Here is a 16,601-nt window from a genome sequence, read left to right on the forward strand (position 1 = left end):
ACTTTTGCAAGACTGGTGCATTGGAGACATTCCACAGCATGATGCTAAAATACAGACCGAAACGAATACATTATCGCTATGATTCGATGGAGGCCCGGACTAAAATAGCAGTGTTATGCCACAACCACAACGTTACAAGAAAACCAGCAATAATTGAAAAACAATTAGAAACAGGAGAAACTGTGCAAATGCCACGCAAGAACCTTGAATTTCCACGTGGCCGTAAAAAAATGGATTGTGAGAACCGTTTATGAAAAATGTCCTCCGATCATGTCATACCCATTTTAAGTGACATGATCAGTCTCACTGAAGGCACGTTTTTTTCGACATGGAGATCCAAAAACAAATTAATGCCACAAAATATTGCTGCAGAAGAAAGACCGCCAAAATCCACTGCCGTGGAGCTACAACGCACAAGATTTCCAGATGTGAGCAAATAAGTGAGTGGTGAGTAAAATTACATATGAAAATAAAACCAAAAATTTAATATAATAAAATTTAATTTAAATACAATTAATATTCAGATATTGTGATTTTGTGGATACTCAATATTTTTTATTTTTTTCCCATTTTTAGATCTGAAAGTAAAATAAAGTCTTAGTTTCCGCGGACAAAACTTGAATCAACAATTTGTTCACTTCAAATTAAATTTATTTCAGATTCAAGGGGAGTTGGCATTGGAATGCATTTTCTGCACTTGCACCATTCCGTATTCCCAAGACGTTGTGTTTCACCTTCCTCTAGAGTTTCTGTTGATTGCAGCGTGGAAATCTTTTGTAATGGATTACCTGGAAACGCTGGATCGTTTTCTGGCTCAGGATATTGTGACCATAGTTCCTCAAGCAACATTTGTCTCTGTAGCATAAACCAAAAAAAAAAAAAAGTTCTTTACATAGTTATCATTATAGGTTAATAAAGAAAATGTATTTTATTACAAATTTTCATGTAATATTTATTCTTGTTTGGCAAAAATGTATTAAATAAAGATGACTTTTTTTTTATAATTTAACCACTTCAGCCCCGGACCATTTTGCTGGTCAAAGACCAGACCACTTTTTGTGATTCGGCACTGTGTCGCTTTAACTGACATTTGCGCGGTCATGCTACGTGGCTCCCAAACAGAATTGGTGTCCTTTTTTTCCCACAAATAGAGCTTTCTTTTGGTGGTATTTGATCACCTCTGCGGTTTTTATTGTTTGTGCTATAAGCAAAAATAGAGCGACAATTAAAAAAAAAAAAGAAAACGCATTATTTTTGACCTTCTGTTAGAATAAATATCCCCAAAAAAATATATAAAAAACATTTTTCGCTCTGTTTAGGTCGATATGAATTCTTCTACATCTTTTTGGTAGAAAAAAAATCGCAATAAGCGATTATCAATTGGTTTGAGCAAAAGTTATAGCCTTTACAAAATAGGGTATAGTTTTATGTCGTTTTTATAAATTTTTTTTTACTAATAATGGCGGCGATCAGAGATTTTGATTGATACTGCGACATTATGGCGGACACATCGGACATTTTTGACACATTTTTGGGACCATTGTCATTTATACAGCAATCACTGCTATATAAATGCAGTGATTCCTTTGTAAATGACACTGGCAGTGAAGGGGTTAACCAGTGGGTGGCAGTGTAGGGGTTAAGTGTTTACCTAGGGGTGTGTTACTAACTGTGGGGTGCTAGGCTTTCATTTAGTGAACACTGATCTCTGCTCCAATCACATGGAGCAGAGATCAGCATCACTTGTTGCTAGGCAGAACGGGGAAATGCTGTTTACAACAGCATTTCTCCATTCAGCCGCCCCGTGAGACGATCGCGGGTATGCCCGCGGCGATTGAGTCCGCGGCACCCGCGACCAGATTCATGGGGGTCTTGACCAGCATGCTAGCGCGTGATGGCAGGGAGGCATTAAAGATCTGACGTACCTGTACGCCCATATGCCTGCCTGTGCCATTCTGCCGACTTACATCGGCGTGTGCTGGTCGGGAACCAGTTAAATAAATAACGTTTGATAGTAATTCATCATGGTTCATTTTTTCATTTCATTGTATAATTACACATGATATACTTCATGATACAGATACATCAAGCTATTTCTATTAATGCTTACTCTCTCCTCCCACGTAGAGTTGCTAAAACTGCTAACAGAGGGGGTTTCAACTTCAATCTGAGGCAGTATCGCATCATCCTTTACTAAAAAAGTTTTTACATTAAAAGATATTTTCTACTTTTCAAGAGCATTGTCAATTTTTTAATTATTTATGGACAAACACACACACACATTTTAGATATTGCACTTCTAATGCCTACAGGAATGACTTCAGAAAATAACCCCCCCTTATCCTCCTGCATTCTCACCTACCCCATCCCTTAGATGCCTACGTCAACAAAATGAGGGCTATTTATATCAAACAACGGTTTAACTGTCTTGCTTCTTTGACCACACGTCACAGTCAACGTTGGCATGAGAAATGGTCCATCCAAAAGGTTTGTCTCCCCCCCTCCTCCTTTACCTGAAACATTTCTATTGTCAAAGCGCAACATGCTTCAAGCATGCACATTGGGGAACTAGCTGTGAAGTTGCAAGGCTCCAATTGGAGTTATAGCTGCACTCTGCCTTCCCACAACTGTTTTTTGACAGGTACATATTTACACTTCCATCTGTCATAGCCGAGCTTTGGTACGTCAAACGTTAGAACCCCCCTCCTTCTTTGCCCCCATTACATTTGGAGAGTGCAGAACGATTTGCACATGCACATTAGGGATATGACTGTGAATCCAAATGGATTCAATGCCATTTTCTGATACTAGTCATGGTGGCGGCAGCTACCAACAGCTGATCAGAAAAGACATTGTGTGCTCACTGGACACGTAAGTGTCCATAGATTAAAAGTCACCAGCTACTGTATTTGTAGCTGCGTACTTTACGTTTATTTTTTTCGCACACAGTGAATAAAAAAAATTAAAAGAGAATTGTGTGTTTTTTTTTTTAACATTATATTTACCAAGGTGGATGGAGTATGTGACCGATGCTGCATCTGTCCACCAGCGTCTCTGCACTGAGAATAGAACGATCAAACATCGCCGAGGGGGATCTGTGATAACAAAGCCAAGCAGAGAGCTGCTGCCTGTCAGTCGGCGGCTCTCCGCTCTGTTCCTCCATGCTCAATGGAGCACTAAGCTGTGGCGGGGAGCGGTTTGCTTAGAGGCTGAGAGGGCTCGCAGTCCAAGCACCTGGCGCATCCAGTCTTTGAGTCGGGATGACACGGTGCCTGGACTGATCTGTGTGTTATCAGCAGAGAGCGGACTTCAGACCAGCTGAAAACGAGAGAAGCCCAGCCAAACAAGCTCATGCATGACTAAAATACGAAGTGCAGACATGTAACTTTTACATTATAAACATTGTAATTTTTTTATTTAAATTTAAAAAGTTACTTACCATTATTTTTTTGATCAGTAAGACCTGTTATATCTAAGAATAAAAAAAAAATATTGTTAGATCACAAAAAAATTACAAATTAGGTTAAATGAGAACTAAATAAAATTATAATTTGTATAGTTATTAAAAAAATGTATATATGTATAGTAACGCATTTATAATAAAACAAAAACGTGTTTGTATAGATATATGAATACATACTGGACACTTTATTATGTACAGCTTTCATAGCATCGTTTTGAGTGTAGAACTGGGAGGAGCCATCAGAAGATGAGAACACTGTAGCCATAAAGGGATGGACATGGTCAGCAACAATACTCAGGTAGGCCGTGGTGATTAAACCATGCTCAATTGGTACTAAGTGGCCCAAAGTGTGGCAAGAAAAATATTGCCCACACCATTACACCACCACCAGCCTGAACCAGTGATACAAGGCAGGATGGATTTATTCATGCTTTCATTTTTTTTAATGCAAATTTAAGACCCTGCATCTGCTTGTTACAACATAAAATGAGACTCATTAGACCAGTCAACATTTTTTCAATCTTCTATTGACAAAATTTGGTGATCCTGTTACAATTGTAGCCTCAATATCATCATGTACTTAGATGACTGGAGTGGCACCCAGTGTGCCCTTCTGCTGCTGTAGCCCATCTGTTCGAAGGTTCAATGTGTTGAGCATAAAGAGATGGTATTCTGCATACCTTGGTTGTAAATAGTGGTTATTTGCGTAACTGTTGCCTTTCAGAAATCTGTACCATTAAAAACTCACATATGAAGTAGGGATTTTAACACACACATATCAAATGGTCCATAATGGTGACACGCACCGCACCCCCTATCCATGCCCCTATATCTACATGCAGGTTGATGGATGCATGGATTACAATGAGGGGGTTGTTTATTTTTGTAAGCATTTGATTAGAGCCATGGGCTTTAATAGGCTTCAAGAAAGGGTGACCATGGCGCAGAGAGCACCGTGCTCAAAGCCCAGCCACTTGTGTGACATTAGCAAATTAAAAATCGTTATTGTGACACTGATTTCCTCCTGGTCAATCATGGGCAAAGGGTCCTGAGACACAACTGGGTGGGAGTCCTAACTAAGACCTGATTGGCCATGATGAGAAGCAAACACCAGGACTCAGGGGTGATGCAGGGGTAAGCCACTGTAGCCGTGACATGGATGGGGTAAGTGCGGGACTGGCAGTCAGTCAATGGGCGAGTAAAGTGGCGATCAAACGATGTTGTGTGGGTGGAGTGAGTTTGCAAGGTGGACCACCCAATCCCCCCCCAAAAAAAATAAAAAATTAAGCAAAGGGAACCAATGCACATAGATGATACTCTATGAATATTTAATGAATTTTAATGTGATTATATATCTATATATAGAGAAAGTTGTTTATGCAAATAGTTGTAAATTTGCAGTTTTTTGGAAAACTACCACCATCCCATCTAACACCATAACACACCACCCCCCACCCCCCATTAATTAATATGCTCAGTTTGTATATCTTCAGTACATCTAGAATAAGATGCATAAATGAATTTTGTTGCTGAGATTATTTGTTTTTATTTTTTTAATGAAAAGCTGTACAGAAAAAAGTAGACGCTGGGTGTAGATATACACACACACATATATAGACACACACACATAACGAGATATATATATAACAAGATATACACACACTCTCTCTCTCTCTCTCTCTCTCTCTCTCTCTCTCTCTCTCTCTCTCTCTCTCTCTCTCTCGATGCATATATAACAAGAGATATAGATATATCTATATAGATATATACATACACACACATAACAAGATACATATATATCTATATAAATATAGATATATATACACACATATCAAGATACATATATAACACGCTATATATCTCTTGTTATGTAGATATGTCTGCACAGAAGCAAATGATTTAGTTTACAATTAGTATATTTATAAGCCTCTTACCTTTTGCTGCTGGTGTCTGTTGTTATAAATGCAGTATATTTCCTGGTTCCTGGAGGGAGGAGGCGAGGAGGGGTTTGCATAGCTATGGGGCGGCAACTTCCTCTGGCACTGCCGTTGCTATGGAAACTTGACCTGAAACCTATTTCACTGCTTGTGCAGCACTGAGCATGTGCGAGATTTGCAAGGCTGAGATCCAGGAAGAAATACAGTCTGGCTTCAGATGCCCACACCTAAGATGGCCACGGTCTGCTGCAAGTTTATAAAGTTACAAAATGCTGTAATAACCTAACAAAACGGACCTTTGATTACAGACTAACTTTACTAGAATGCTTTAAGCTTGTGTATGATAAGTGTATGATAGGTTATTTTTATTTAAAAAGTCAAATTTTGGCTGGAAAACCACTTTAACCACTTGCCGACCGCCGCACGACGATATACGTCGGCAGAATGGCACGGGCAGGCATATGGGCGTATATATAAGTCCCTGCCTGCCCGCGGGTGGGGGGCCCGATCGGGCCCCCCCCCGGTGCCTGCGGCGGTCGGCATTCCTTCGAGAGCGATCCGGGATGAGGGGGCGGCCATTCATTCATGGCCACCCCCTCGCGATCGCTCTCGACGAATGGAAATCCCCGGTGACATCACTTCCTCTCCTGTAATGTAAACACAGGAGAGGAAGTGATGTATTCTCTCCTCCGTGTCGGTATTTTTCGTTCCGACACGGAGGAGAGCGGATCGGTGAGTTGCACCAACACTCTACACACACAGTAGAACATGCCAGGCACACTCACACCCCCCCTTTACCCCCCGATCACCCCCCCCAATTACCCCTGCCCCCCAGTCACAGTGACACCAATGTAATTTTTTTTTTTTTTTTTTTTTTGCATTGGTGTCATTTGTGACTGTAATAACTGTTAGGGCAGTTAGAGTTAGCCCCCTTTAGTTCTAATGTGCCCCCCTAACCCCCCCCAATAAAGGTTTAACCCCGTGATCACCCCCCGTCGCCAGTGTCACTAAGGCTGGGTTCACATTGCAGCGGTTTATGAGAACGAATGTGATTCGCACCGCACTGCAGTGCAAATCACATCCGATCTCTGTGCGATTCGAGTTCAGCCATTCGCCGCACCCGCCGCACCCGCCACACCCGCCGCACCCGCCGCAAATTCGCACGGGACCCTTTTTTTGGCCCGCAGCAGAATCGGATCGCATGGGTGTTCACACCATGCGATCCGAGTTTGCAGATCGCACTGCGATATGCGAACTGATCTGGGGGTGTCAGTAACATTTCACTGACACTCCCAGCAGTTCGCATAGGGCAGTGTGAACTGCCGCCGGGAGGCATGCGATGCGGGAACCCGCCGCGGATTCGCGGCGTTTCCGCATCGCTCCAGTGTGAACCCAGCCTAATAAGCGATCATTTTTCTGATCGCCGTATTAGTGTCACAGGTGACGCTAGTTAGGCAGGTAGGTATTTAGGTTCGCCGCAGCTTTTTATAGCGCCAGGGACCCCCATATACTACCGCATAAAGCCCCCTGATTGCCCCCTAGTTAACCCTTTCACCTGTGATCACCATATAACTGTTACAGGTGACGCTGGTTGGTTAGTTATTTTTTTATAGTTTCAGGGCACCCGCCATTTATTACCTAATAAAGGTTTAACCCCCTGATCACCCGGCGGGTGTCATTTGTGACTAATAACTGTTAGGGCAGTTAGGGTTAGCCCCCTTTAGTTCTAAGGTACCCCCCTAACCCCCCCAATAAAGGTTTAACCCCGTGATCACCCCCCGTCGCCAGTGTCACTAAGGCTGGGTTCACATTGCAGCGGTTTGAGAACGGATGTGATTCGCACCGCACTGCAGTGCAAATCACATCCGATCTCTGTGCGATTCGAGTTCAGCCATTCGCCGCACCCGCCGCACCCGCCACACCCGCCGCACCCGCCGCAAATTCGCACGGGACCCTTTTTTTGGCCCGCAGCAGAATCGGATCGCATTGGGTGTTCACACCATACGATCCGAGTTTGCAGATCGCACTGCGATATGCGAACTGATCTGGGGGTGTCAGTAACATTTCACTGACACTCCCAGCAGTTCGCATAGGGCAGTGTGAACTGCCGCCGGGAGGCATGCGATGCGGGAACCCGCCGCGGATTCGTGGCGTTCCCGCATCGCTCCAGTGTGAACCCAGCCTAATAAGCGATCGTTTTTCTGATCGCTGTATTAGTGTCACAGGTGACGCTAGTTAGGCAGGTAGGTATTTAGGTTCGCCGCAGCTTTTTATAGCGCCAGGGACCCCCATATACTACCGCATAAAGCCCCCTGATTGCCCCCTAGTTAACCCTTTCACCAGTGATCACCATATAACTGTTACAGGTGACGCTGGTTGGTTAGTTATTTTTTTATAGTTTCAGGGCACCCGCCATTTATTACCTAGTCTCACTAGTGTACCCCTAAATTTAGGGGTGTCTACTTTCCAAAATGGGGTCATTTGGGGGGGGTTTGTGCCATCTTGGCATTTTATGGCCTTCAAAACTGTAACGCCCTTAGAAAGCCTGAAGGCGGTGCTTGGTTTTCGGGGCCCCGTACGCGGCTAGGCTCCCAAAAAGTCCCACATATGTGGTATCCCCGTACTCAGGAGAAGCAGCAGAATTTATTTTGGGGTGTCATTTCACATATGCCCATGGCATGCGTGAGCAATATATCATTTAGTGACAACTTTGTGAAAAAAAAAAAAAAAAAAAAGTTTGTAATTTTCCCGCAACTTGTGGCAAAATATAAAATATTCCATGGACTCAACATGCCTCTCAGCAAATAGCTTGGGGTGTCTACTTTCTAAAATGGGGTCATTTGTGGGGGTTTTGTGCCATCTTGGCATTTTATGGCCTTCAAAACTGTAATAGGTAGTGAGAAGTGAACTCAAAAATTTACGCCCTTAGAAAGCCTGAAGGCGGTGCTTGGTTTTCGGGGCCCCGTACGCGGCTAGGCTCCCAAAAAGTCCCACATATGTGGTATCCCCGTACTCAGGAGAAGCAGCAAAATTTATTTTGGGGTGTCATTTCACATATGCCCATGGCATGTGTGAGCAATATATCATTTAGTGACAACTTTGTGAAAAAAAAAAAAAAGTTTGTAATTTTCCCGCAACTTGTGGCAAAATATAAAATATTCCATGAACTCAACATGCCTCTCAGCAAATAGCTTGGGGTGTCTACTTTCTAAAATGGGGTCATTTGTGGGGGTTTTGTGCCATCTTGGCATTTTATGGCCTTCAAAACTGTAATAGGTAGTGAGAAGTGAACTCAAAAATTTACGCCCTTAGAAAGCCTGAAGGCGGTGCTTGGTTTTCGGGGCCCCGTACGCGGCTAGGCTCCCAAAAAGTCCCACATATGTGGTATCCCCGTACTCAGGAGAAGCAGCAGAATTTATTTTGGGGTGTCATTTCACATACGCCCATAGCATGTGTGAGCAATATATCATTTAGTGACAACTTTGTGTAAAAAAAAATAAAAAAATTTTTTTTTGTCATTATTCAATCGCTTGAGGCAAAAAAATAAAATATTCAATGGGCTCAACATGCCTCTTATCAATTTCCTTAGGGGGTCTACTTTCCAAAATGGGGTCATTTGGGGGGGTTTTGTACTGCCCTGCCATTTTAGCACCTCAAGAAATGAGATAGGCAGTCGTAAACTAAAAGCTGCGTAAATTCCAGAAAACGTACCTTAGTTTGTAGATGTGACAACTTTTGCGCAAACCAATAAATATACAATTATTGACTTTTTTTTTACCAAAGACATGTGGCTGAATACATTTTGGCCTAAATGTATGACTAAAATTGAGTTTATTGGATTTTTCTAATAACAAAAAGTAGAAAATATCATTTTTTTTCAAAATTTGCGGTCTTTTTACGTTTATATCGCAAAAAATAAAAATCGCAGAGGCAATCAAATACCATCAAAAGAAAGCTCTATTTGTGGGAAGAAAAGGACGCAAATTTTGTTTGGGTACAACATTGCATGACCGCGCAATTACCAGTTAAAGCAGCGCAGTGCCAAAGTGTAAAAAGACCTCTGGTCATTTACCAGCAAAATGGTCCGGTCTGAAAGTGGTTAATGTCTGCATCAGGGACCTGAGTCTTTACAAATTGCAGCATTTTCTCCAGCAATGCCTTCCTAGCTGGTTTATTGTGATGTCAGAACATTTGAGCTTAAAATTATTTATATTCATATGTAGGCCTTTATATCATGTATATTTTCATGGATGCTTTGAGCAAAACCAAAGCCATCTTGTTTAAAGGAGATCTTCTTTTTACAGGTTAATTTGAGTTCACTGTCTTTAAAGAAGACATTTTTGTCTGTCTTATAATGGAGACTGTGTAAGTGTTCCATCTCTCTGGTTATAATTCAAAGGTTTGAACACTTAGTAAAATAAACAAGATAAGGGGAGATTCCACAGACAGTGTATTGTTTAGAGAATAGTATTTCAAGTGAGCTTACAAACCTAAATAGTATTTTCAGAATAAACCACGTAACAAAAAGTGGCTTATTCTAATATGACCAAATGAAACGTATTATAATATTACTCAAGTACGAGTAGTATATTGACCAAAGGTATATAGTATTATTGTATTGAAATACTTATATACATAATTAAGTGAATAATGTCATATATACAAATTATATATTTTAAATAATAATGTTTCTTTTGTATATCTTTACAATGTATTAGTTATTCATAATAAACTGTTTACTACATATATATTATTATTATTATTATTATAAGGTTGCAAATATGGTGTCCTATTAATGGGAATGTTCATGAATAACTTTTATAATAATCGTTAGAATTGTGACATCACTTTCATGGCATTTACAACCCCAGTTAATTATGTGGGGGTATATTTTCTCATACACATATATTTAAAGTGGAGACAAGATGGCTAGAGTGGTTTGGCTGATTTTGTAATTTCTTATACAACACTGCCCCTATAGGGGAAAATAGTAAGAATCTAAGATGGTCGCACATACATGATTGTCATGGTAACATGGGAACTTTATCGTCATATGACATCATCAATTACATATTAATGAGACTCACACCCACTTTTGGGGGTGAGATAAAAAGAAGAGACAGATAGCAGGAAGAGGGAGCTATGGGAAGAGAGCTATGGGAAGATTTGAGGAGCTCTGAGGATGGCTGGACAGGTCTATCTCTATAGAGGTTGAAGGAAGGAGTGGTGTCTTTCTCTCTCGGGATGAGAGGAGGAAGAGATAATGGAGAAATGTAAATGTTGGGAGAAGTCCTTTGGGACTCATCATCATCACCCCACGTGAAACTTTTCAAACAGACAGAACTCTTAAATCCTGGTAAAGTATTAACCTTTCCATGTATACCCTTTTGGTAATTTAAATTGTTTCTTTGCATATACATTACTAAGACCATTTAAATATATGGCAAAGCAAATTGGAGTTGTATTATTTTTAACTGCAGTATGAAATAATTATATTCCAAATATTGAGACATACACAGTTTTCAGCTCCCAGTGCTCTCACACTTTGAATGACAATTACTCAGTCATGTAATACTGTACCCAAATATTTTTTTTTTTTTTTCATACAAATAGAGCTCTCTTTTGGTGATATTTGATCACCTCTGGGTTTCTTATTTTTTGCGCTATAAATGAAAAAAGACTGAAAATTTTGAAAAAAGAACAAAACACATTTTTCTTAGTTTCTGTGATAAAATTTAGCAAATTATAAAAAAAAATTCATAAAATTTGGCCACAATTTATACTGCTACATATCTTTGGTAAAAATAACCCATATTAGTGTATATTATTTGTGAAAGTTAGAGAGTCTATAAGCTATGGTGCAAATCATAAAAAAAATTATCACACCTGATGCACTGGTGGCCTTTCTCATTCCTTGCGACCCGAACAAGCCAGGAAAGTACAAATACCCCCCCCCCCCCCCATGACCCCTTTTTTGAAAGTAGATATTCCAAGGTATTTCGTAAGATGCATGGTGAGGTTTTTGATGTTGTCTTTTTTTCCCACAATTCTTTGCAAAATTAAGATTTTTTCCCCCCACAAAATTGTCATTGTAATAGGTTATTTCTCTTACATGGCATGTGTATACCACAAATGACACCCCAAAATACATTCTGCTACGATACCACATCTGTGGGACTTTTTCACAGCCTAGCCACTTAGAGAGGCACAACATGCAGGGAGCAAATGGGACAAATGGCACTAATACGTGGCACTGATGACACGTGACACTGATGACAGATTGCACTAATATGGAGCACTGATGACACATGGCAAATTACACTGACAGGTGGCACAGATGACACTGATACATGGCACTGATGACACATGACACCGATGAGAGATGGCACTAATATGTGGCACTGTTGACACATGGCACAAATATGTAGCACTGATGAGAAGTGACACTTATATGTGGCACTGATGACAGATGACATGGCACTGATGACACGTGACACTTATGACAGATGGCACTTATATGTTGGGGACAGATGGCACAGACAGGTGGCACTGGGGACAGATGGCACTGACAGGTGGCACTGTGGGCACTTTATTTTCGCTTTTTTTCTAACACTCACGCTGCAGCCATTCGCTCTTCCTCCTCACACTGTCTCTGTGTGAGAAGGGAGAGCCTGCAATGAGAGATGATCTGTGATTGGCTGTGTCCAAGGGACACGGGTAACACAGAATGTCCCCAATGCACACCCACGGTGGTGCGCAGAGAGGAAATAAACAAGAGGATGTCCCGGGACGCCCTCCCGGAAATTGGAGTGTGCGCTGTAGCCGTCTTTCGGCTATATCGTGGATGCCTAGTGGTTAAACAGCCAAAGCTTGTACAATGGTTTTATTATAATATAGGTTTAGAAATGGATTCATTCTAAATGTAACATAAGTCTTGATAGAATATCAAGCTGTGTACAATATGACATTTTGTCTGTGCACATTTAAGGAGTGCTGTTAGAAGATTTGTTTGTTACTAACCAAGTCTTAAATGTACAAGTATCATTCTAGTATTGAAATGTGATATTTTGTAATAAGAGCTTAATGCCCCATACAGATGGTTGGACATTCCGACAACAAAATCCATATTTTTTTTTTTCGGACGGATGTTGGCTCAAACCTGTCTTGCATACACGCAGTCACACAAAGTTGTCGGAATTTCCGATTGTCAAGAACATGGTGACATACACCGCGTACGATGGGACTATAAAAGGCACCCTGTGGGCTCCTTCTGCTGATCTTGTGTTTATCGCGTTAGTAGAACTTTGGTTAGAGACGATTCGCGTTACTGCTCTTTGGTTTGTGCTTGTCAGTACGTATCTGCTTATCAGTGCGTGTAGTCAGTTTGCATTTGTTTTTCATTGCATGCTATTTCTATAGTACTGTCTTTGATTTTCAGTGCGTTATTGTTTGTTCTTTCAGGCCTTGCTGTTTATCAGTGCTTTCTGTTAGTCCGTTCTGACCAGCCGACCGTTTTCAAGCCATGTTGCATGTACGTACTGGTCGTACAGTTCATGCTGTGCAGGGGCTTGGTGTTGGGCTTTTAGCTTTGACCCAAGCCCAGTTCATGAACAGGGCGAGGAGGAGTTCATGGAGTAAGAATTGGTTGCTCCAGCGTGACCAATTCTCGCACATGCCTTTGCTTCGTGAGATCCGGGAGAATAATCCTGATTTCAGGAATTATCTCAGGATGAAAGACCCTGTTTTTCACCGTCTGTTGGCTTTGCTGCCCCCTTATATCAGCAGGCAGGATCCCTGCATGAGGCAAGCCATCACTCCAGAGCAGAGGCTAGTTGCCACATTGCGGTACTTGGGGACAGGAAGAAGCATGAAGGACCTAAAGTTCTCCACGAGCATCTCCCCCCAGGCTCTGGGGATCATTATTCCAGAGACCTGTTCTGCCATTATTCAGGTCCTACAGAAGGACTATATTAAGGTACGTTTTATCCTTTAACATCACATTCTATGTATTTAATGTTTGCTATTGCTAATATATTGTATTTCTTTCATCATTCTCTAATTACCATGATTGGAATATGCTGTGTCCCTTTGTCCTCATACATGCTGGTAGCTTTTAAAGTTCCTTTTTTGCCCTGCATGCATATTTGTCTTTACTAACCTCCCCAGCATGCTCTTCTGGGTCCATATACACCTATAGCCTAGTCACCTAGCAATGTATTTTGTCAGCTCCAAAGTAGTGCTACCCCCTAAAATGTGTACAAATGTTCTCTTTTGTGGTCAGATTCATGGATGAATTCACCAAAGCATGTAGTGCAAGGGCCTGCCTGAATTCTTTCAAATGCTACTGTTTAAAGTTTTTTTTCTCCTATTATTATCTTGATAGGTAATAGCAGAATGTAAAAATGTGCTTCCATTTGTTCGGTATGTATTTTTAGTATTATGACACTTCTTACCTGTCCAGTCGGCTGCCAATAGTGTAAGTAAGGAGGGGCTGGCCAAAGTAACACACATTATTTATGCATTCAGCTCTCAATGAAGTGGAGAGTGTTATTTGTCCAAAACATCTCCCCCCCTAATTTTTTGCAATGGGCCATCAGATGGAGTGATGAATCTGATAAGGTGACCTTATACTTTTGTCTTTAAATACTCATTTCAAAAAATGTTATACTTATGTTAGACAAAAATGTTTGTGTCTAATCTCCTTGCAATGTTGATGTGCAAAATGACTCACTTTTTTCTTGTTTGACTCCACAGTTTCCATCAACGCCACACGATGGCAGCCTGTGGCCTCCCACTTTGCCACCCGTTGGGACTTTCCCAATTGTGGAGGTGCAATTGATGGGAAACACATCCACATCATCCCACCCCTCAACTCGTGGTTCCTACTATTATAATTACAAGGGGTATAGTAATGTTGGCAGAGGTGTCAGCTACCTACGAGTTCCTGTATGTGGACGTGAGGGGGGGGGGGGATAGTCGGCTGGTGAAATGATTGCGCAGACGGAGTTCTACTGGCGTCTCCAGAGTGGCAGTTTGGGCTTGCCATCTCCAGAGGAAACTGTGGAAGGACGTTTGCGCTGGGGGACCATCTTATACGGCCATTCCCTATGAGGACCCTCACCCCGGACCAGAGGGTTTTTAATTACCAGCTGGTCAGAGCCAGAAGAGTGGTGGAGAGCGCTTTCGGGATAATGGCCAGCCGGTTCCACCTATTTTTGACACCGATCCACATGGTGGAATGAACCATATAGTGCTTTTGTGCTGCATTTTGCACAATTATCTAAAAAACTCAAACTATGTGCCTTAGTTGGGCCTGAGGCAGAACTGAACTTTATAACCTGGTGGTGCTTGAAGCAGGCTGTCCTGGTTTTCCCCCACCAAAGCGCCTGTGAGGTCAGAAACCGATACATGGAGTACTTTGCGGGTAGGGGGGCCATTGCTATGCCAGACAATGTCTGAGAGACGTTTTTTTAATAAATGTATCTTTCTAACTGCAATAATATTTGTTTTCATTTACTACTTGGGTTTGTTTTAGGTGTCTCCTAGGTTTTTTTGGGCCTTTTTCTTCAACAGTGCAAACCAAATTTGTGGGCGAGATGAGGGTCTCTTCTTTAGATAATATTATTATGCTGTAGGTCTGGCACACACACTTTGTTTTTGTTGTTAATGTATGTAGTGCATTACTGACAACAATATTCCTCATTTTGAGCACCATGACAGAAATGTGTGGATGAAAATGGCATGATTGGGGCAAAATTTAAAAGCACGGGGGGTGTCATTTACTAAAGACAAATCCACTACGCACTACAAGTGCACTGCATAAGTGCACTTAAAACTGCACTTGGAGTGTAAAGTTGCTTTGCCTTTAGTAAATAATACCCATTGGCACAGAAAACAACAGCTTTACTACAAATACTGCTTTTGCACATTAAAAAAAAGGAAGCCACACATTGTTGATAAAACTTTCACTCAAAGCACATTCACACATGTGCATTTATAAAAGGATTTTACAACAAACCAACATATTTGGTGTATATAAAATTTTTGGTAACATTAATATAACAAGCCATTTTTTATAAAACAGGCATGTTTCAAAGCATAACAGAACTCAGGAACTTACAAAGTTCAACTTTAAAAAGTGAAGGCAATATCAGACACGAGTATGTCCAAACTGTGTTGATATTGCCTTCATCAGATGGGGTGTCACCCCTGTAAAAGCCAAATTTGGAAGATGCACACAAATTCTGATTCAAACTGGGCATTTTCCTCCTTCTCCCATGCCTAATGTCAACATGTGCTATCTCCCATCATGGGGGATCAATGTACATGTTTTGGGGTGCAACCCCTTCATCTAAGCCACTTTAGTAGCGAGGAAGGGGTTGCACCTACAAAACGCGTACATTGATCCCCCACGGTGGGAGATATCTGTGTGCATCTTCCAAATTTGGCTTTTGGCAAAATATAAAACTGTTTTTTTTTAAAGATAAAATCAATGCTAGCTAGTTTTGTGCGTTTCAGATTCTCCCTAAAACATCAATCATGTTCTTAATTTTTGTTAAACCTCATTCATGTTTTTCTTGAGATCTAAGATCTGCGATCCCATTATCTCCCCGATGAGGATCTGGGCACTTTTACTGGTAAAATGTGATTCTTCCACAACATCCACATCACCTAAAAAAAAAACAAAAAAAACACAGCATGTATTATATAAATGTAGGTGTCAGAATGCCTCTTTCCATCCATACTCGCTTTGTCCCTGCGTGCATGCGTGGCGGTTTAGTGTTCCAGTGTGCATGCGCTGTGGCCCACGAGTGTGCATGATATCGCCTTTACGCACACGCGTGCTCTGTTATTTCAAACAGCCCAGGTTGCTGGTTTGTTGTCAGCTTCCCGTTTGTGCCTGTTTCCTGCTACTATACCTGATTGCCTGTATTGACCTCGATCCAACCCTTGGCTTGTTTAAATGGACTTCTCCTGATCTGCCTTTACGGATTTGACCCTTGGCCTGCCTTACAGACTTTCTTGCCTGATTATACGGATTTGACACCTGGCCTGCTTCATGGACTTGCTACCCATCTTATGCCTCTTGCTACTTCCCAGATTGTCTACTACTCTGCACGGGACCCTCAGCCAGTTCCTGAACTTCAGTAACCCTCTGCTCAGCTCCTCAACCCTCTCCAGAAACACCTTCTGGTGGCCAG

At 41.5% G+C, this 16,601-nt stretch overlaps 1 long non-coding RNA gene across 1 annotated transcript; it reads right to left on the minus strand.

The window, feature by feature from the left end:
- Positions 1–556: 556 nt before the first annotated feature.
- LOC143942020 (uncharacterized) lies at positions 557–5,637 on the minus strand. The gene is made up of 4 exons (XR_013264640.1): positions 5,398–5,637; positions 3,440–3,472; positions 2,111–2,188; positions 557–855 (listed from the first exon to the last, which is right to left on the minus strand). It is a non-coding gene; the product is annotated as an uncharacterized LOC143942020 (long non-coding RNA).
- Positions 5,638–16,601: the final 10,964 nt, after the last annotated feature.

Source organism: Lithobates pipiens, unplaced genomic scaffold (genome assembly GCF_037356315.1).
Source record: "Lithobates pipiens isolate NorthernLeopardFrog02 unplaced genomic scaffold, aLitPip1_a1.2 Scaffold_10, whole genome shotgun sequence".
In the NCBI taxonomy this organism is placed as follows: domain Eukaryota; kingdom Metazoa; phylum Chordata; class Amphibia; order Anura; family Ranidae; genus Lithobates; species Lithobates pipiens.